Raw genomic sequence first — 23,162 nt, 5'->3', positions numbered from 1 at the left:
AGATCACATATAGTTATACACTGCAGCAAAACGGTGTTGCAGAGAGGAAAAACAGGGTTTTGATGGAGTCAGCTAGAGCTATGTTGAATGAAAAATGTCTGCCAAATGGTTATTGGGCTGAGGCAGTGGTGACTGCTATCTATGTGTTTAATCGAACCCCTACATCAGAGATTCATGATGTCACTCCGTATGAACGGCTGTATGGTCATAAACCTGATATTTCACACTTGAAGGTATTTGGCAGCATTGCATATGTGCATATACCAGATGAGAAGAGGAAGAATTTGGATCCTAAGGCAGTGAAAAGTGTGTTTATAGGATATGCACAGGAACGGAAAGCTTATAAGTGTTATGTACCTTCTACGCATGAGACACTCATAAGCAGAGATGTGGTATTTGATGAGTTAGCATCCTGGTAGGGAATCCTGTTGCAGTGCCTACTGATGGCTCACCCAGTATGAGTCATGCTAAAAATACTCCTGCAGAGAGTACTTCCATGAGTGGTCAAACAGGTGATGTATCATCTACAGTGAGTCCTTGGATAGGACGATTACGGAGTTGCACTACTGCATCCACTGACACGGATATGTCAGTGAGGGGGAGAACAGATAAGGGAAAAGAAAAGGTTTTTGAAGATGTAACATGTCCACTCACTGCAGGTTATGATTCATCTAGCAGTGATAGCTTAGACAAGGGATTGGGGATTCCGTCTGTTATGACGCTAGGTGCTAGGCAGAGCCGTTATGTGCCGCCTCATGAGAGGCAAGCTCACAGTGAGCCACAGCTCAGGAGATCAGAGAGGGTCAGACGACCTGTTGACAGGTATACTTACACTGGATATTCAGCCCGTCATTATGCTTATATGAAAAAAGTAATAGGTTTTAGAGAACCAAGTAAGTTTGATGAGGCAGTTTTGCATATGAGAATTGGCATGCTGCTATAGATGAGGAATATTCAGCTTTGGCTGAAAATGGTACATGGGATTTGGTACAGTTGCCTGAGGGCAAAACACCTATTGGATGCAAGTGGGTGTATAAGGTAAAATGTAAATCACATGGATCATTGGAAAGATATAAGGCCAGGCTGGTTGCAAAAGGGTATGCGCAACAGTATGGTCTTGATTATGAGGAGACTTTCAGCCCTGTAGCAAAGTTGGCTACAGTTAGAACTGTGATTGCTTTGGTAGCAGGCTAGAGGCTGGAAACTATGGCAGATGGATGTAAAGAATGCATTTTTCAATGGAGAATTACAGGAAGAGGTTTACATGGAACAACCTGAAGGCTATGTACATCCAGAATTTCCAGCACATGTATGTCGGCTGAAAAAGGCACTATATGGGCTGAAACAGGCACCCAGAGCATGGAATGCTCGCATAAGTAGTTATTTGCAGCAACATGGTTTCCGATTGGGTGATGCTGATCATAGTCTGTTTGTAAAGAAGATAGATAGTGGCTATGTTTTCCTAGTTGTCTATGTTGATGACTTAATCATTACAGGAGATTATGAAAATGGGATTGCTGAAATAAAGACATGTGTACAGGCTGAGTTTAAGGTCAAGGACCTTGGAGAGCTTAAATATGTTTTGGGGATTGAAGTTGTCTCTACACCTCAAGGCATATGGCTGCTACAGAAGCAGTATGCTCATGACATGTTATAGAAATATGGTATGGCTGATTGCAAACCTATGGATACGCCTTTGGAGCAAAATGTCAAGCTGCAGATTGATGTTGGGACAGAGATTGAGAATGTTACTATGTACAAACAGATGGTAGGCAGCTTGATCCTTGGAGCAGAATGTCAAGCTGCAGATTGATGTTGGGACAGAGATTGAGAATGTTACTATGTACAGACAGATGGTAGGCAGCTTGATCTATCTCACGATCACTAGACCTAACTTGAGTTATCCTGTGGGGTTGATCAGTCAGTTCATGCAGAAGCCTCGCAAACCACACTTGGATGCAGTCAGGAGAATTCTGAGATATGTAAAGAGTACCACAGATCATGGGTTGTTTTATGCATATGGGAAACCCCTTGACTTGATGGGGTACATTAATGCTGACTAGGCTGGTTGCACGTATGATAGGAGGTCAACCAGCGGCTATGCATTTGGATTGGGCAGTAGCATGATCAGTTGGCAAAGTAAGAAACAACCTACAATTGTATTGTCCAGTACGGAAGGAAAGTATCGTGGTGCAGCCTTAGCGGCCTGTGAAGCTAAGTGGTTTACAGAAGTTACTGAATGACTTGGGAGTACACTTGGACAGCAAAGTGAAGTTGTACTGTGACAATTTGAGCAGTGTTATGTTAGCAAGCAATCCTGTTTATCATGCCAGATCAAAACACATTGAGGTTCACTACCATTTCATCAGGGAAATGGTTTTAGCATATCAGATTGACTTGGAGCATGTGAAGACTGAAGACCAGGTAGCAGACATCTTTACCAAATCACTTGGTAAAGATAAGTTCATTCACTTTAGACAACTACTTGGAGCGATGCAAATGATTTGAGTTTTGTTTTGAGCTTGAGGGGGAGTGTTAGAAATCAAGCTCACCGTCAGTGTGTCTTTATCTATGACTGACATCTATGACAGCTAGAGTGTGCAGCTATCTACATGTGACTACATTAAATAAGTCGGGTTAGTAGTCAGTTAGTGACCTGACTAGAGTTAGTCTGTCTAGTCTACACTTACACTAGGTCACTTTATCTTACTATTGTGTGTGCTTTTCAGTTTAGAGTATGGAACATGAAGGAATGACCTTGAGAGCCTGAAGGCTCAAGAAAATGGAGTTTCCCTGTCTCTCTCTCTCTCAACTTTGAACAGCTACTATCGCTTATGAGGAGATTTGGTGTGCAAGGGGGTTATCCTCTTCCTAGAACCAGATCTCTGGCTGCGAGCTTGCAGGCTAGGGGTTGATGCATCATTTGACACATTTTATCAAGAGGATGCTCCCTATTGTGTAACGTGTGGGTCTTTGGATGATACTGCCATCACTATCTGCTTTGTTCTAGCCATGTCTACGAATTAGAACAAAGCTGAATGAGAAAATGGCAAAAAACTAGAGAAATGGGATAAAAGAGACTGAACCTACACAAAGCAAGGGAGGGGGGTCCCAAAAATAGGAGCCCCCCCTCGCATTGTGCAGAGTAAGGGATCCCAAAATTAGGAGGCCTTCCCACTTGTTATGCGATCTCAGGGAGGATTTCAGAATGCGAGGCGAGGGTCCCAAAATTAGGAGCCCCCCTCACGTTGTGTGGGGCTGGAGGAAACCACACAATGCAAGGGTGGGAGGTCACTACATTAGGAACCACACAATGCAAGGGTGACCCAAGGGTGGGGTCACAATATAGGAGGTCTCCTCCTCACGTTGTGCGATTCTTGAGGGGGTGGGGGAGGACCGCATAACGTGAGGGCGGGGGGATCACAAGATTTGGAAGGCCCCCCTTTACGTTGTGAGGCTCTTTTTGAGGGAACAACACAACATGAGGGGGGTGGGTTGAGATGTTTATACACCCTCCTCACGTTGTGCAAGACCTAGGCCAACACAACATGAGGGAATGGTGCTCTTTCAACTCGTTATGACCATATCATAGGGAGAGAGACTAACCACCATAGATGAGCATCGAGAGCTATGGAAGTTCGAGAGGCTTGCAACACACAAAGAAAAAAATCAATCGACTATCCAATTTTGTGCTATATATGACACTTATATGTGCTGACGTCACTCAATGTCATGTCAACAAAAATGTGCGCCTATACATGTGAGAATTAAAAGCATTGCCAGGTGTCCACCACCATGGTCTCTTTGCATGTGAAGAAATGAGTGAGGCACCATGTGTCCACTAGTGCGAGGCTCCTTAAACATGCTGTAATGAATGCACATGTAGTCACCATGTGTGTAATACCTGAGGCTATAAAGAGACAAACCAGGAGTAGATTCACTCCCCTATTTTTGCTCTCACTCGCTCCCTATCTATCGCTCTACTCTCTCTCTCCTCCCACCCTCCCCCTGGCTCATGTTGCTTCATCAAAGGTCCATTCTCACACTCTATCCTAAGGTGCAGCCCTTGTTGCACTCTCTTTTGGACTTATATTGTTTTGGTATGGTAGCTTGCACCCTCCTCATGTTGTGTAGCCTTCCCCCCCCCCCAAAAAAAAAAACAACCACGAAGGACCAACACAACATGAGAGAAGGGTCTCGGGATTTTGAACCTTTGCAGAGAATAATCATGTTGATATGCTGCAAAATGCCACAGAGCTTAATATACCGGTGGAGGGAGAAGAGGTATTGAATCCATGCTATTCTGCTGATGATACTGTGGGATTTGTAGCAGAGACAAAAGAACTATTTGAAGCTCCAACTTTTATGAGCCTTGTGGATCCTGAATCTAATGCTCTGTTCAAGGCATCGATGCCTGTATATCAATCCAGCAGCACTTCAGTTGACTATGGCACTGGAGAAAAGTGGGAGGCAAATTTTGATTTAGTGTTTCCGTCTTCTCAAGGGATTACAAGAACATCATCCTTGTGTAGAACAAATATAGCTGGTGGACAAAGTTATGATTCATCATTTTCTCAAAGAAGTTTAGATAGTCCAGATGCAGTTCAAAAGAAGGGAACTTGGTCTGCAGCTGCTTCTCCTAAATCCAGACCATCAGTTTTCCTCTTCCCCAAGCTAAGCCCCATGGTGAAGAAGGTGGCAGATAAAGTTCGCTCAACACCAACTGAGATGCTGAATACTGTTCGCAAAGTATTGAGCCCAATTTTCATGACACATACCTTAAATTTTTGGATAAGATAAACTCCAAGGTTTTACATAAGGAGGTGGTAACCATGTATGAAAACTGCAAGGTTCTTTAAAGGTTACAGAAACAGCCCATCATAACAATATAATATCACCTATTCATCCTATTCAGCTTGGAGTAACCCTGAAAACTTGATGATTGAGCTCACTATAAAGAGAGTCATATACCATCAGTGGATTACAAGAATGTTATTGGTATACTTTACATGTATGACATGCTGAAGCTAAAACAGAATTTATTGATTGAAATCTGGAATTATTGTATGGTTAATATATGTCTCAGAGTTGAATGCTAGAACCATCTCTGACATTGGATTATTTATTTGTTTGATCTTCCATCTTGATATATATCAAGGTCTTCTGAAGACGCGACTATGCTTTCGTAAACCCTTTGACAACGCAGATTCTCAAATGGAGTATGTAGCTAAAACTCAGTTACAGCAGCCGGAACAAATGTGGATAAACCAGCTGGAAAAGGATAGGGATGTGGTGGCATAGCTTCAGGCTATCACTGCATTGGCAGGGCGAAGAATTCCTCGCCCAAAGAAAGAAATGAATTAGAAGGAACAAAAGAAGCAGATTCCACAGAAGCAGATTTTGCACGTCAGAGTGCGTTTACGATTCTTCTTCTTCAACTTGAGCTGGGGAGTTTTCTTACTTGGCAAATAAAACCTTGAACGATCAAAGTGTCTCAGAGAGACGGAGAGATTAGAGAGAGAGAAAGGGAGAGACCCGCAAGGGAGAGCTTGCAAGTCAAGCCTTCATAACCGAGCATAGAGAGAGAGAAAGGTGAAGGAGTAGCAGAAGAGCAGAACATAGGAAAAAAGAGAACAAGGAGAAAATGAGGAAGACGGAGAGCGAAACAGCAAAAAAGGAGGGAAGACAATTAAAAAAACACAAGACAAAGTAGGCCATACGGCAAGTTGTGTTACCTTAACGCATGGAATAAAAAGCCTTAAAGGCTTTATAGTTTCTTAAGCTTTAATATCTTAAACGTTAAAAGTGTTAAATTGCCTTAAAGGCATAAAAAAGCCTAAGGCTTTTTGAGAAAGCAAAAGCATGATTCAACGTAAGGGAGGATGTAAAAAACTATAAAAGGAGAGGAGAGTGGAGAGTTAGGGGGCCCCTTCTCTTGGTATATTCTTGTTATCTTGTGAGAGATGTGAGAGGAGGGTCACATACGAGAGATCTTTGGACGTGCTATTGTGGAAAAGGAAGAAGTTAGACTTTGTGGTGCCAAGCTTCAAATCGAGGCTATCAAGGTATGAGAATATAATTTATTTGGTGGTTGTCAAAATTTTGGATATTTTCTTTGTGAGTTGTCTTGTGTGGTTGTGAGTATCGTCGAATATTTAAATTTTCCAAGTTGAGTTGTGCATTCGACAAGGTCAAATACTTTAAACCGGCACTCCTTACATCTTGTTATCGAGTTGTGAGAGAGGCTAGTTCTCGTTCACCGCTCGCGTAACAGCGCCAGGCCTAAGACGCATGCCCATAAAAAATGATAATTTCTTCGAAATAACTTGAATATACGCTATCGCCCAGTGCTTCCTAGCGCCATTGCCATCTGCTCTACACATCAGCTGAAGCATTCACAATTGTTAGAAAATAATAAAATTAAACCGACAAAAGTGAATACCTAGCAGTCTTCAGCTACAAAATAAATAAATAGGTTGGAACTCAGTCCTAACCTTAATTTAATACGAGTGTGCACTCTAAACTCATAAACGTCCATTAATTTAAATATTTTTTTTACGAAATCACATGCTATGGAATCACCCACTTGCACATTAAATTAACGAGACGCCCGAAAAAAACAGGCGTCCCCATCAACTTTTCGCACAAGGAATCCACCTTGTGTACGAGCCTTTGAAAATAAATATAATTTTACAGAATCCACCGCAAAACCTCACGGAATCCACCGTGGAATATGCCTCTTGGCATCATACCCCCGGGGTGGGATAGCAATTGTCCTCAATTGCTATTAACTCAATGTGGAGCGAGCAGTGAGGGATAAGAACTTACGTCATGAGCGTGCATCCATTGGGCTTCTTCAACATGATGATTTTTAAGTTTCACCAAATATCTAGAATATCTAGGGTCGATTCTAGTGGTCATAAAGTCAGTATCTAGAATAGTCTTAGGTTCAAGGATTTCAGTTTCTTCTTCTAACAAAGGAGAATTTTCATAAATAGGGTGGACAGATAATTGGCCTTTGAAAGGTCGTAACAAACTGATATGAAAAGTGTTGTGGATTTTCCAATGTTGGGGTAGTTCTAATTTAAAGGCATTGTCATGGATTTTGTGAAGGATTTTGAAAGGTCCATAAAATCTAGGAGCTAACTTTACAACAAGGTATTTCTCAACACTTCGTAGTCTTTGCTTTTCAATTCATAACCAAACATAATCATCAATGATGAAATTCATAGCTTTTATTTTCTTGTTTGCTTGGTTAGTATATGATTGCTGGGCTTTCGTAATCATATCTTTAACTTCGTCGAAAATAGTAGCATGCATGTGGGCAATATCATCAGTAGCTTTAACTTTGTTTGACAATGAAGTAAGAGGTGTAGGTGATCTATATCCATAAATGATTTCAAAATGTGCTTTTCATGTAGCTGTATGTGGTGTGTTATTGTATGTAAACTGAAGTAAATGTAAGTGTGTATCCCATGTGTGTGGTTTTGAAATTGTGTATGCATGTAAAAGATCTAAAATTGTGTTGTTTGTAGATTGTGTTTTTCCATTTGTTTCAGGATGAAATGCAAATGAAAAATCAATCTTTGTTCCTAAGTTAGCGAACAAAGTAGTCCAAAAGTTATTGCAGAATCTAGAATCACGATCAGAAATAATAACTTTTGGTAAACCATGGTTAGTGAAAACAATTTTTAGAAACAATTGAGCAGCTTGAGATGTAGTTAATGTTTTCTTGCATGGAATGAAATATGCATGTTTGATAAATTGGTCTACAATAGTCCATATCATATCATGATTAGCTTGAGTGTTAGACAAACCAATAATAAAATCCATTGAAATATGCTCCCATGGTCTTTCAGGGATTGGTAAAGACATTAACAAACCATACTACTTACTATGGTGTCACTTAACTCTTTGACAAATTAAACACTCAGATACAAAGTTAGAAATATCGGATTCCATCTATGACCAATAAAAATCTTCAATCAAAGTACGTAAAGTGAAAATAACACCTCTATGGCCTTGATATGGGGAACAGTGAATTTCATGCAACACAAATGATCTAAAAGGAACTGTTACACATAACCTTTTCTCATAAAACATAAATCCATCAGCATAAGACAATGAATCAATTGGAATCTAATTGTTGGCAATTAATTCATTTCAATTAGCTTGAAAACTATGGTTTTGATCATAGGTATCTTTCATAGGGATAAGAGAATCAAAAGATATCACATAGATGTTATGAATAGTTGGTCTTCTACTCAAGGCATCAGCAACAACATTTTCTTTTTCGGGTTGATATTGGATAAGTGGATGAAAACTTTGAATAAAAGCATCCCATTTAATGTGTCGGTCAGATATTTGTGGCTAACTAAGGAGATGCTTAATACTTTGTTGGTTAGTTTTAATCATGAATTCAGATCCCATTAAATAGTGTTTCCATTTACGTAAAGCTTGTACTACAGCTAGCAATTCTTTATCGTAGGTAGAATACTTAAGTTCAGAGGGTTTAAGCTTGTAGCTAGAGTAAGCTATGGGATGGGAATCTTACATAAGGACATCTCCTATTCCAGATCCACTAGCATCAGTTTCACTACTAGGAAAAATGGTTTAGTAAAGTCAGGGACTTGCAATACAAGATCATGAGTTAAAGCATGTTTTAGTAAATCAAAGGACTTTTGCTGATTTTCGGACCAATGATACACAATACCTTTCTTTAATAATTTTATTAAAGGTAGTGTAAGCAATCAAAAATTTCTCACAAATTTTCTATAAAAGCTAGCAAGACCTAAGAAAGAATGTAATTCATGTACATTTTTAGGTATCGGCCAATTCAAAATTTCTTCTATCTTTTTAGGATAACACCATATTGGGGAATATGGGAATTTCCCATAAGTTTGGGACACGTGGTCAAATCTTTGGATTTGCCATAATTTGAACACTATAACTCCAAATCGAGCACTCTATAGCTCAATAGATTCCATTTTTCAAGCACTTTCCAATGATAGGTCACATCATATAGTTTTGAGAAACTTATGGGCATGTTATCCGAGTGCCACCTTTTTAGTATTCAAAAAATGGGAATTGGGAGATTCCCAAACTCACTAATATTGTGTTGGATCAACTTTAATACCTTCAGATGAAACAATATATCCTAAGTATTCAATTTTTGTTAAGAAAAATTCACTCTTTTCAGGATTAATATATAATTGATTCTCTTTCAGTAATTTGAAAATGAATGATAAATGTTCATAATGCTCGTTCTCATTCTTACTGAAAACCAATATATCATCAAAGAAAATAATGACACAATGCTGATGCTTCAAAAATATGCGATTCATCATACGACTAAATGTAGCTGGTGCATTAGTTAATCCAAAAGGCATAACAAGGAATTCATAATGTCCAAATTGAGTTCTAAATGCAGTTTTGAAAATGTCAGATGTATCCAGTCATACTTAATGGTATCCAGATTTAAGATCTATTTCGCTAAATATTGCGGCTCCTTGTAGTTTGTCCATAAGATCGTCTACCCTAGGGATTGGATATCTATTTTTTACAATGATTTTATTTAGGACACGATAATCAATGCACATCCTATAAGTGTTGTTTTTCTTTTTAACTAATAGGACAGGTGCACCAAATGGAGAACTACTAGGTCTAATGAGTCCTCGAGTTAACAATGATTCAACTTGAGTTTGAATTTCTTTCTGTTCAATTTGATTATGACGATAAGGTGCTTTACATGGTGCTTGACAACCTCGAATTAATTCTATTTTATGATCTTCAGGACGTGTGGGTAGTAAACCAGGTGGTAAGTCAGCAGAAGCAAAATAGTCTTTAAATTGTGAAAGAAGTTGTGCATGCCTAGGATGTATCTTATTCTCCTTAACTTCAATTTCATTCACCCAGATTAAATAGGATTTGCTATCTTTTCTTAATGCACGTTTAGCCTGTGTATGACTAAGCAATGGAAAATTATCAAAAGTGTGCATACCATGCAATGTGATTTGATTCCCATGAGGATAAATCTTGATTGAATGCGTTGAATAATCTATATCGGGATTATACTAATGACACCAAGGCATTCCTAAAATAATGTCACTAGATTGCAAATGCACAACTAAGAATTTTCTATGTTCAACATAATCACCAATTTTAATTTCTAAGTCATGCACTTCTTGTGTTCCATTGTATCTAGTGCCTAAGGATGTAGCCTTGATGTGATAATGCGTGGAAACAGTGTGTAATTTCAATTCTTTGACCAATTTTGCAGAAATAAAGTCGTGTATACTCCCATCATCATGTAAAACAATTTTTTTTAAAACCATGCACAAGACATTTCATCATTAATAAAGAATAGGGATTTGGTATACCTGGTAAAGTATCTAAAGTAGTGTCGTTATCGTCATTGTCTTCCATAAAATCTGGCATTTCTTCATGGTCTTCATCTTTAGTCGCTTCCAAATAGTTGATGTGAACAGTTGGCTTTTTGGATTGACAACTCGCCACTAGATGTCTAGGTTGATGGCATTTATAGCAGACTATGGATTTGGCTTTAGACACATCATTAGAAATAGCCTGAAGTTTAGGGATGTTAGGATTTGGTTGAAGAGATGGCTTAGGATTTGGATTTGTGTTTGATGGTAAAGCATGGGGTCGTATTCAAGATTTACGGAATGAATATGGAAGAAAATGGTTTTGATTGAATATTCAAAAATTAGAATTGAATTGTTTTATACCGAAGTTACCATTGTTTGAGAATTGTTGTGGTCGCTTCTCTTGTCCTCAAATCTTGTCTTCATCATCATGGGCCAAGGAAATTGCATCTTCGAGAGTCGTTGGCTTGAACATGTTCACTTCCGCATAGAAGTGACCAAGTAACCCATACATAAACTTGCACTTATGGGTTGCCTCTGGTACATCTTCGAGCATTCGAAGTTACAATAAATCATTCCAAAAGCGCTCGGTATATTGGAAAATAGGCTCGTAATCTCTTTGTTACAAAAGATCCCACTATTTGATTGCTTTTTTGTGGAATTGGGGTAAAAGAAAATTCTACAAAAATTACTTTTGGAAAGTCTCCCAAGTAGTAGGACAATGAATGCTTTTGCGGACAGCAGTCCACCATAGGGATGCTTTGTTCACTAAATGATTAGTAACACACTTAATTTTGTCTTTTTCGGCATACTGTTCTTCATGAAAATAATCATCAAACTACTTGATAAAAGCAAGTACAGTCTTTCCATCGCGTGACCATTGAAAGTATAAAATTTAAAATTTCTTTTACTTATCTTAGTTTCTTTCCGAATAGATTGTGCTTCAAGTGTTGCATCGATCGTACGTCGTATAATATCTTCAGATTGTGGTCCATCTTGATCGGCCATAGATCGTTGAAGACTATCCAATTAAGCTTACAAAGTTTGACATGCTCTTCACTCCTCTTGAAGTTGCATCATAATTAGGTCTAGTTTTGGTTCTATCATTGGTTCCAGTAGATCACCTTCGATCATAAAATCTTCCATATTTTGATCGGTCATCCTGCAAAATTTCAAACAACCTCACACACTCAAAATCTTGTTAGCGGGATGAGTGTAGCTCAAGTTCGGGATTACAAGGCTTGCTTTTTTTTATATGGTGGCTTTTTATGATCTTTCTTCTTCACGGCTATGGAAATTGATGTCGGCCTTCTTCCAAGAGGATACTTCATGCATGTAATCTGTGTGTGATTCTCTATTCCTGGAGTTTGTCTCTGTCACAATGCAAGCGTGAATAGGGGCTTGCTGAAGGGTTGAAACGAATTCGGGATTGTCCAGTGTGAACGCCGGCTTAAGAGAAGATTGAAACTTGATGGTTTGTAACCTTAGTAGCTTTAGGAAATAGTTAAGCTTTAATTAAAAAGCTTTGACTAACCAATTGATGTCGACCAGGACAAGAGCATGTTGTCGATAGATTCGGCAGTGATCAAAACATGCTGCCGCCGCAATCGATGAAATTTTTATGGCGAAAGCTTCCTTTAAGATTTTTCAAGCTTAATGAATTTTTAAACTTATTGAAACTTCTTCTTTCTGTCTAAAAACTTAGAAAAAAAAGCGTGTTGATAAGGAAGTTTCCTAGGCAGTCCTCCGCCTATAAAGGCTGGCCCTTCGCAATCCAAGTGCGTAGCAGGGGGTTCTTCACCACCAAGAACACGTTGGTATTGACAGATTGTCGCGAGACTGACTATATAGCCCGTTTGTTCCAGGAGCTTGGCCTTCGCGCAAGATGGTAATTAGTGACTAGAAGCTCTCGATCTCAACTTCGCTCTAATACCACTAGTGCGCAAATCAGATGTCGTATGCATATGTAGCGAGCACTGGAAGGTTCCCAAGAACAAAGAACTCTACTTTTTGCTCAAAAACCAAGAGATAAAACTAACACGACATGAAGCAAGAAGACCAATTGAGTATAATCTCCCCCCATGCCTTGTGTGAGCACTCCACAAAGCATGTATTTAATATATTATTCATTTCCAAGCTAAAAAATAGCCCAAATTTATAATTAGCATGCTTTAGCTTTTGTATTTGCTTTTGTCCAAATAAAGAATAAAGCAATTGGGTGCCCCAAGAGTCGAGCTGTACCCAAATACAATGTTCAATAATGAATATTTAAATCGTGCGCCCATGTGCATACAAAATAATAAATATATGTCAAATGCTTTAATAAATAAGCATGTCAAAATAAATATTGGTGCCACGCCTAAGACGCGCGCCCATCAAAAATGATAATTTCTTCTAAATAACTTGAATACATGCTATTGCCCAATGCTTCCCAACGCCACCGCCACCTACTCTACACATCAACTGAAGCATTCATAAAATTAAATCGACAAAAGTGAATACCTAGCAGTCTTCAGCTACAAAATAAATAAATAGGTCGGAACTCAGCCTCGGGGAAGGGGGGGAGGTCGTCACTCATGAATATATGTACATATAACGTAAGTTTAAAATAAGGGATTTTTAAAATACCATTTTTATACATTTTTTACATACAGAAGGGTGTCATATAAAGGGGTTACTTACAGATTAAATAGAAAAGGGTTATGTTTTATTTAAGAAAAATTTACAGATTAAGATATTTATAAATAGGCCATGAACGTACGTTATATAGAGAATATATATATATAGTGAACCCCCCGAGAACTTAGCTCTAACCTTAATTTAATACGAGTGCGCACTCTAAACTCATAAACGTCCATTAATTTAAATATGTATTTTGTGGAATCACTCGCTATGGAATTACCTACTTGCACATTAAATTAACGAGACACCCGAAAAGGACAGGCATCCCCATCAACTTTTTGCACAAGGAATCCACCTTGTGTACAAGCCCCGGTAAATAAATATAATTTTACGAAATCCACCGTGGAATATGCCTCCTGGCATCACTATAAGAGTCAAAATTTACCAATAAAAACAAAGAAATGTTTATCAAAACTTTACCAAATTTTGCCTTACTATGACTATAGCAATAAATATTGCTAGCAATGACTCCTAAAGCAACAGTCATAAAAATGTGTCAATTGCCGATGCAAGCAATAACACTTATGTTAATGGAAAGAAATTCCAAATCTAGATCATGGATAATCAGGTATTAACATAATGTAAGCATCAATATCATGTATACTAGTGTTTTGTTTTATGGTTGATTTTCAATGTGTCTCAAATACTTTCGATCTCAATATTATTGGCCTATGTAGTCAGTCATGTTTGCTAAGATTCAAAGGTATATTTTGCCATAACTTTCCACTACAAAGGACAATAAGGAGAATTGGAAAATATAAATTTGTTATTGGAATGTAATTAGGGGGCCTAGACATTAGAGGTCCATAGGTGTTTATGTTGTATGAGCTTATGATGACATCATTCCAAACAAAGTGGATCCAAATATCACGAGTGTCCATCATCCATGTTTCACAAATCTTGAGGAGGTAATTAAAAAACAATGGTGTTCAAAATTTTGCGCACATTGTGTCTAACATGTCATAGTAAAGCCCAATGTTGACTTGACCTTTAGAGCATTTAGCTTTTCAAAGTGTTTAAATATAACAAATATTGGCCTACTAATGACCATGGCCCATAACGAGCATTGTTTATGCTAGTGTACTCAAAAGAGGACGTTATGTGAAGTGGAAGCTATACTACAAACAAGACGATATAATGGAAAACCATTGGATGGTTTTTGGTTTGTTGGTCGTTCCGACTCGTAGGTTAGATCTCACGTCATATATGCGGTTGAGAGAGACAGAGAGAGACAGAGAGAGATCTGTAGAAGAAGAGGGAAGACAGTGGGCGATCCTCCAGCCGATTGGGAACAGTCTCTTACAAAGGCTACTGGGATCACAAAACCATGTGAACTTTGAAGGCGACTTGATCTCATGAAAGAATCTAGCAATAATTTTTTTTAAATGTTGGAACGGCAAAAAACATTTCGAGCACGAGGAGGCACGGCCGCGCAAGAACACACACACACAGACAAAGCGCACATGAGCTGAGTCTATAAATATTAGCATCATCAGCTTCGAGCGGGGTGATTCTAGCAGAACACACACACACACACTCTCTCTCTCTCTCTCTCTCTCTCTCTCTGTGCGTCTGTGCAATCCAAGGCAGCACCATGATGAACCTCAGCAAACAGAAGCTGCATTTCATGAGCCACATCATGACTCAAAAAGAGGTCGACTTACCCCACTTCATGTATTACGCCGTCTTAATTCCTCCTGCGTCTCTTCTTCTCTTCGCAGCGGCTGCCAAGCTAGCCGTGGACGATAACTACCAGCTAACATTGGAGGAGGATCGGTTATTGCAGCTGCCAGCTTTCCTCATTGCCTTCCTTTGCAGTGTCAGCAGCCGCAGCTCCACCATCGTCTCAGGCTTCCTCACGCCAGCCCACTCCTTCCTCCTCGCTAACTCTATCGTCCTCGTCATCCTCCTCACCAGCTGCTGCTCCTCCACCTCAGCGGCTCCCGCTTCCGCCGGCGCCACGTCACCCACACCAAGGTCCACGTCGTCTGCTGGGGCTGAGCTGGCTAGCGCAGCAGTAGCCACTCCTCATCACGAGGAGGATTCTAAATTCAGCGAGGGAAACCTGGAGATGAGGACGAAGAAGAAAAAGGCCGCACTATCGTCCCCAGCACGTAAACACGTCCATCAAGCGGCAATTACAGTTAGCACGGCCACACTACTCAAGAAGAAGCAATTACCGGGCTCTAATCATCACGGCTCAGCTGAGAAATCACTTACTCGGGATTATACTAGTGTTGTGAAGATCAGGCCGCAGGAGATTAAGCTGCTGCCATCATCATCATCATCCATGGTTATGCAGGTCCCGTCACATGATCAGAAGAGCACCAACCCTTTCACTATTTCTGCAGCCGCCGAATCAAGCAGGTCTCGGAATTTTACTTCCTTGATGCGAAGTAAATCACAATCCCACATTCCATCGACTGCACATTCTCATCCTGATCATCCTTCTACTTATCGTCCCTCTATTTCTGAATCACCAAAAGCTTCGGCTAATTCTTCCCCTCTTAGCCTGCGTCGATCTGTTACAGTACACTCTGCCCTGTCCAATCCCTGCAGCAGTTACCATCGTCATCGTTGGATGACCATGACTCGACCAATGGAGCGCTCCGTCGATAGCCTCGATGATGAGGCCCTCAACCAGCGATTTACAGATTTCATCAACCGCAGGTTCGCCGAGATGAAAAGAGAATCCTTAGCCTGTTAATTACAATTACAGTTTTGCTAATCATATGGAATCCGGCAGCTTCATTCCTTAGTCTAGCCTCTAGAATATAGGAACAGCCGAATACACACTTAAAGACCTTGTAGTTTTACATCTTTTTCCAAATGTGAATGGCCCAAACTCTCTGTGTACATACAGCTCACTTTACTAATTGAGAAAGTGAAGGTTACCTCTCTGTAATCGGTACTATCCCCTTACTCGGAAGAAAACTCTTATATCCGGAAGAACTAGAGTAGTGATATTATTTATATCCTCTCAAGGCATGCTTTGTGATGCCCATGGCATATCCATGTACAAGTTGTGGACCAATCCATAATGACAGCACACGCCGCAACAAGATATTTTCTTGAATCAGAGAATTATTCACGTGCAATATCATCATTAAATTTGGGAAATCTCTCAAGGAACAACGGAAGATAAGATTTTCGAGCTAATGCTCCCCCTCTTCCTCTAGATTTAGTAGCGCCATGAAATGGGAAGAGAGAAAAGTCGACAGGTTGTGAGATGGATACAATGCCAGGGACATGTAGTAAGAAAGAGTAGAATGCGCAGAGTTGCTTCCCCTCCTCCAGATTTAGCAGCACCAGAAACTGGGGAGAGAGAAGAGTCGAAGTGTTGTGAGGTGGATACAATGCCAAGGGCCCATCCCAAGATGATCAATTTTTTTAAAAAAATACAAATGAAAATACCTTTAACCCGAGAAGCCCAATAAAGGCCATAAGTATTTTTGCGAACAATCGAGATAAGTTTAAATTTTAACACTAAAATCCAGGCTCCGACTTTTTCAAATTTTGGCACCTTTTAAGATCGCAATTTTACAGTGGTTTTCCAAAACGTGAAGGTGCGGTTACACTACACCTAAATTTTCTTCAAGCACCAGAGAACCACGACCAGGATCTTTACCTTTGCATTTAGGGAGAGAAATGGGCTGTGCAGAAACTTTTCGTTCAACACTACTTTGTTGTTGTTCATAACCCTAGCTTTCAACAACACTTTGAGCAACTCGGGAACAATGGTCTTGGTCCATCTATTGATACATTAGGAAGAGTACTTCCTCAACACTTTGGTCAACAAGTGTGGTATCATATGCCACAAGTGCCAAGATAATATCGTGTTATTGGAAGAAATTGTACAAATCCTTCCTTCATGGATGCGAATGGTGATCTTGTCAGTGCTCACCAAGGAAGTCATTGAGTCACAAGGCTAGAACCATCCAACAAACAACATCAACTCATACAACACTCAAAAAGATCAATTCTATATCACCGTACCCAAAAATGGCATTAATAAATGGGGTTGTTGCATTTTTAAGTAAAGCTCTAATTTGGTTATGTTCGTGAGGCAAGATCCCATGTAGAATATTTAAAGAACTTGATGATGTAGAAAGGATTATGAGGTAGGGTCATTGCTACTCAATAGCTACAAAATAATTATTTCTTCTCTCTCTTTGAACACTACAAGATATAGGCCTCATATCGACGTTCAATGCAACGAAAATGTTCATCAAAAAAATTTCCCCCCTCGTCGCTAAACGTGTCGATATTAGTGTCTCCACATAAAATCATCGTTATATGCGTCAGTATTTGCATCGCAATTTTTGTCAGTTTTGCAACGCTCGGCCATTCTCCAATCCGTCCTCTGCATGCTTTGGCTAATGCTTTCACTATCGGCGGATGCCCTCTTTCACTCTTTCCATTTCCCTCTGGATTGTATGCTGTGGTTAGAGCCAATTTGATTCCTAGCTGAGAGAAAAACTCCCTAGCTTCATCTGCATCCAATTCACCACAATCCACAGTGATCTTACCCACACAACCATACCTGCAGAAAATTTCCTCCAATAAGAACTTACACACTGCACTAGTGGTCTTCGTTCTCAAAGATCTGCCCTCAACATGATTGGTAAGATCCTCTCTAGCCAAAACAATGTATCTCATCTGCCATAGACCTATAGGCATGGTAACCAAATCAACTACCCACTTATAATGAATGCATAACGGATAGGTCGGATGAAGCTCATCTCTATGACGCACTACTGAATACATCTGGCAGTCTCTGCAAGTCTCAACAAAGTGAGAAACATCTCTGTACATACCTTTCCACCAATATTTCTCCCTCATTTTCTCATAAGTAGCCCATACTCCTCTATGACCAGCCCAAGGACTCTCATGAAACTCCCTCATCACCTGTAACTGTGTCTCTCTATCGCAGACAACCCGCAAAGGTAATCCGCCTCTTTTCTTCGGATGCTTCCAAAGAAATCCATCCTTGAGAAAATATCCATAGGCTTTCCTTCTAATCTTCTTGAACTCTTCATCTGTCCATTCATCTCTTTTGCTTAGTGTACTAAGGTACCTGCCAATCTGCAACCAATCTCCATCATAAAGTTCTTCTGTAAAAGCCACAATATCATAGACATGACAAACATGATCAACCATAGTGGCTGAAATTTCTGCATCATCCTCTTCTGCAAGTAGAGTCTCCTCATCATCATACCTGGCTCTAGACAACATATCTGCCACTGGATTATCCTTCCCTGCTATGTGTTTAAATTTCGGATTTAATGACTTGATGTATGCAATCCATCTCAACATAGCTATATCCGGAGTAGAGCAACTCGTAATCATACCAATCAATGGCAAGCAATCTGTCTCTACCACAACTGAAGCTCCAATAAAGTACTCCTTGTCACATTTGAGAGCCGTGACAATCCCCAGTAACTCCCTCTTGATTTGCGGATATCTCCTCTGTCTCTCATTTAGGACTTTCGCCCCAAACCGAATAGCATACCTAAATATCATAGACATGACAAACATGATCAACCATAGTGGCTGAAATTTCTGCATCATCCTCTTCTGCAAGTAGAGTCTCCTCATCATCATACCTGGCTCTAGACAACATATCTGCCACTGGATTATCCTTCCCTGCTATGTGTTTAAATTTCAGATTTAATGACTTGATGTATGCAATCCATCTCAACATAGCTATATCCGGAGTAGAGCAACTCGTAATCATACCAATCAATGGCAAGCAATCTGTCTCTACCACAACTGAAGCTCCAATAAAGTACTCCTTGTCACATTTGAGAGCCGTGACAATCCCCAGTAACTCCCTCTTGATTTGCGGATATCTCCTCTGTCTCTCATTTAGGACTTTCGCCCCAAACCGAATAGCATACCTATTTCCATCTGCATCATCTTGACCCACAGCCCAACCTATGCCAATTGGACTAGTGTCAACTGTCAATACAATAGGCCTATCACAATTATAATCCGCTTTCCTGAGAGTAGGAGCATTCTGCAATAACTTCTTCAATTTCCGCATGGCTCTAGTGTGGCTCTCATCCCAATAAAATTTCTGCCCCTTTCGAAGCAGCTGATACAAACAATCTGCTATGTGTGCAAAATGAGGTATCCAAATCATATAAAACACACAAGCACCAATGAATCTCCGTACCTCTGAAGTAGTAGAACAATACTCAGCAATCTTGCCTATAGCATTCACCTTATCAGGTGAAGGTTTCCTGCCATAATATCCACACATATGCCCAACAATGACAACCTCATTCACTCCAAAAACAGATTTTTGCCCTGAAAGTGTCAAGTTCACTTCTTCTAACCTGGCCAAAATCTTCTCACATGCTGAAATATGATCAGCCACAAAGTATCTGCATCCCTGCTCATTTAGGCTCTCATTCTTCTCTTCTTCTGCACACCCCTTAATGGGCACATCATCCAAGAAAGGCATAGTAAGCTGAGGTATGTAATCACGAAGGACCTTATGCATGGCATTCATCATATGCGCAACAGAATTAGTGGCACCTTGAGGCAAGGTACACATCCTGACAAGCCCAATAGGAGTTCTCATGGTGGTTATATCCCTGCTTTCCAAAGCCAGCTGAAACTGATCATAACCTGAATACAAATCACCCAAATAATAGATGGCACGTCCAGCAAATGCCTCTGCAAACTCATCCACAACTGGACCTATACCAACATTCCTGATAGTAACTCTATTCACTGGCTGCATGTCCTGAATAAATCGAAGAGTACCATTCTTCTTTGGAACTGTAAACCACCAGTTTGAGTATGGTGCAGATGAAGGCTCAAGGATTCCCATCCTGATTTTCTCATTCAATAAATCAATCAGCTTTGGCAAGTGTGCTTTAGGCACTGGAATAGGTCGGAGATTCCATGGAATATGAGGAATAGTAAAAATAACCATAGGAGCAACAATATCAGGATTCACACATCCAATCTCATGTGGGACAAAAGCAAATCCCCTTCCATGACGCTCAAGCATCTCCTGAAAGCATTACTTCTCCATGGGTAACAAGAAATCACCATTTCCAATTTTCAATTCAGCAAGTGTCTCTGCTGAAAATTTATGACCAATATGCTCCGGATTCCTCAAAATTTGCTGTTTAGCAGCCCTTTCTATTTGCTGATCACTGTCAGGTGGAAGCGGTACAGCAACCGGCTTCACCTTCTTATCCACAGTTTTGTACTTCGTGTCAACCCTGGCTTCATTATGCTCTTCTGCATTACATAAACCTTGCTGTAAATCAGCAATTCTGCACTCCAATGGCTGAATATTCTCAGCCCTCTGCTCTATGGACTGCATAGAAACAGCCCCAAACTCTGAATGCTGAAATATTTCAGCAGTAAACTCTGTTGGCTAAAATTTTTCAGCCCTCTGTCTCTCTGAAAGCTGATCATAACCAGCTGGAAACTCTGTTTGCTGAATTTCTTCAGCACTCAACACTCTTTGCTGAGTTTCCTCAGCCTCTGACTCAATCTGTGACATAAAATCTGCAATTTCATGAAACATGTCCAAGGACTGCACTAATACATTACCATGACAATTCAGCATATCAGTTTTCAGCATATCTCTCATCTCTGTCATCGTATCTATACAAATCACACTGTCATACATACCATCTATGTGCTCATCATCCTCCAAAATTCCTGCATTTTTCAAATTTTCCTCCTTCCTGCATATATACTGCCTGGCAGCTCTAGGCAACCTAGAAGTCTTCTGATAGCTCATTGAACTGTTTGCTGAAATCCCAACATAACCGGAGGAGAAAACACCGCTGCCAGGAGGCGAGAACTCCAATCTCCTCTCCTCTGTACCACCATCGTCTCGCGAAACGGCGGTACCTAATGAAAACCCGAATCCCTCACAGTGGGCAAGGGTGCATCTCTGAGAGTATCCCTGTTTCTAACATGGTTCACACATACAGTCATAAACTGAACTGCTCTCATACCATCTTTACTGCGAATCCGTGCATAAGCAGATCCATCATCCATGACCTTTGTCTCCATGCGCATCTCTGTAATGAATGGCTGACCAAGAATTATGGGATAAGAGCATGAATCCTGCATAAAGAAATGAAAATCCTCCTCTACATCACCAATAGAAACCCTGACACTAGGGCAAGCAGCATATAAATCACCTGCAGTGTTATTGGCGGCTCTCATACGCCACCCATGCTCTACATCCATAGGCCATCTGTTACTCTCATAAACCCCACGTACTATGAGATTAATCTCTGAACCATGATCAACCAATGCAACATAAGGCACCTGTTTTTCTCCAACCTTTACCATCGTCTCTGTAGTTGCCCTAGCCCAATGGCTCCGCGAAAAGTGACTACGCGGTATCAAAACAGGCTCATCAATTTCAGCATAATGCATAGGCTGAACCCTCTTCTCTACCTGCGGCAAAACAGAAGCATTATCAACCATAACCTCATCATCATCCTCATCCAACTCTCCAATCAAAACTCCCTGTGTATCAGTGGTAGCCAATGCATGTCTTTTCCTCTTCAGGACCTCCTGAAACTGATCCTGAAACTCTCTTTTTGAGATGCCCAAAACCTCAGAAATAGTGAAAGTCACCTCACTGCCAAGTATCTTATCATTAAAGATTTTCTTCATGTCTGTAGATGTCTCAATATCGGACATCAATCTGAATCCTGGCTGCTTTCTCTCTCTAGGCTCTTGCCTCTTTTCCCTCTTTTGAGCATCCTCCATCTGTCGATCTGGCCCTGATCGTGAAGACGGTCCTGCAGTAGGTGGAATAACAAACTCACCCCCTCTAGTCTTCTTAGCTGCACTTGGATTTTCTTCATCCCTCTTACGCTTCTCCTCAACAAATACATCTGCACCATGAGATTTAGCCAAATAAGCATAAATAGAATACCTGTCAACAGGCGAGTCCCAACTTGTCTCTGATCTGATGCTAGAGCCTGCGCTAGTCAAAACAGTTTGCTGAATTTTCCCCTTGTTTGCAGACTCCATAGCATAAGTCCATAGTGTGGACTGAGTCTCTGATCCCTTCTCAATCTGTACTCCATATGCAGAAGCATCACCTCTAGCCGTCACATAAGAAGTACGCGCAGCCATGTCCTCCACTAACTTCTTCATTCCACCTTAATACATCTCCGATCTCTCCTAGGAGCACTAGGAGCACTCCTAGGTGCAGTAGGAGCACTAGAAGAAGTAGTAGGCACAGTCGAAGCAAACTGCTCCTTCAACTTACCCACCAACTCCGCTTTGACTGACTCAAGTGTCAAATCTGTGATACCTTTGATTATGTCATCAAGAGAAGTAGGCACCGATGGAGCGGATGGTTTTGGAGCAGAAGGTGTAGGCATCGGTCGTGGAACAGGAGGAATAGGTGGAGTAGAAACTGTAGGCACTGGCATAGGCCAAGAAACTGGCTGAGGAGGAGAAGAAATAACAGGGATAGAAGTAGGCATAGGAGCAGATGATGGTGTAGATGTCATGGAACCATTCTGTAGGCGAGTCTTCCATATCCTCCTCTTGGTCAAAGTCGAGACTGCATCCTGAGCATCCTGCCAATCAGTTTTAAGACCCATAGGCTTCGTACGATCTTCAAGAAGCTCACCCAATTCTTCTTGAAGAGCAGGATCTGCAGCTTGCAAGAAAAGCTCAACTTTTTCAACATCCAATGCTCTTTGTTCAATGGCATCAAGCTGACTATACCTCTCTTCAAATTCTCGAATCAACTCCGAAGCAGCAAGACCTTTGTTTGGCATGTAGACCCACTCTCGGAATGACCGTCGAGTAGCCATACCAAAGTCCTCAAGGAAATATTCTTCTTTAAGAGCCTTCTTAAAATCTTGCCAATGTGTATTTTGAATAAATAAATTAGTCACCTTTGTCCTCAAAGCAGGTGTGACAAGACGAAGGAAGTACTTACTCATAAGTCCAGCAGGAACTCCAAAAAACCCCATCTTGATCTCATATGTCTTCAAATATGCTGAAACATTACGCCCGTCAAATAGCTTCTTCTCACTCTCAACTGCTTCAATAGCCTTAGTCGCGCTGTTTGCATTCTCCTGCTCC

The sequence above is a fragment of the Lygodium microphyllum genome, chromosome 25 (genome assembly GCF_053477565.2).
Source record: "Lygodium microphyllum isolate KBCC chromosome 25, Lygodium_microphyllum_v1.1.10, whole genome shotgun sequence".
NCBI lineage: Eukaryota > Viridiplantae > Streptophyta > Polypodiopsida > Schizaeales > Lygodiaceae > Lygodium > Lygodium microphyllum.
The sequence above is the reverse complement of the archived record's forward strand: the minus strand, read 5'-3'. Positions refer to the sequence as shown.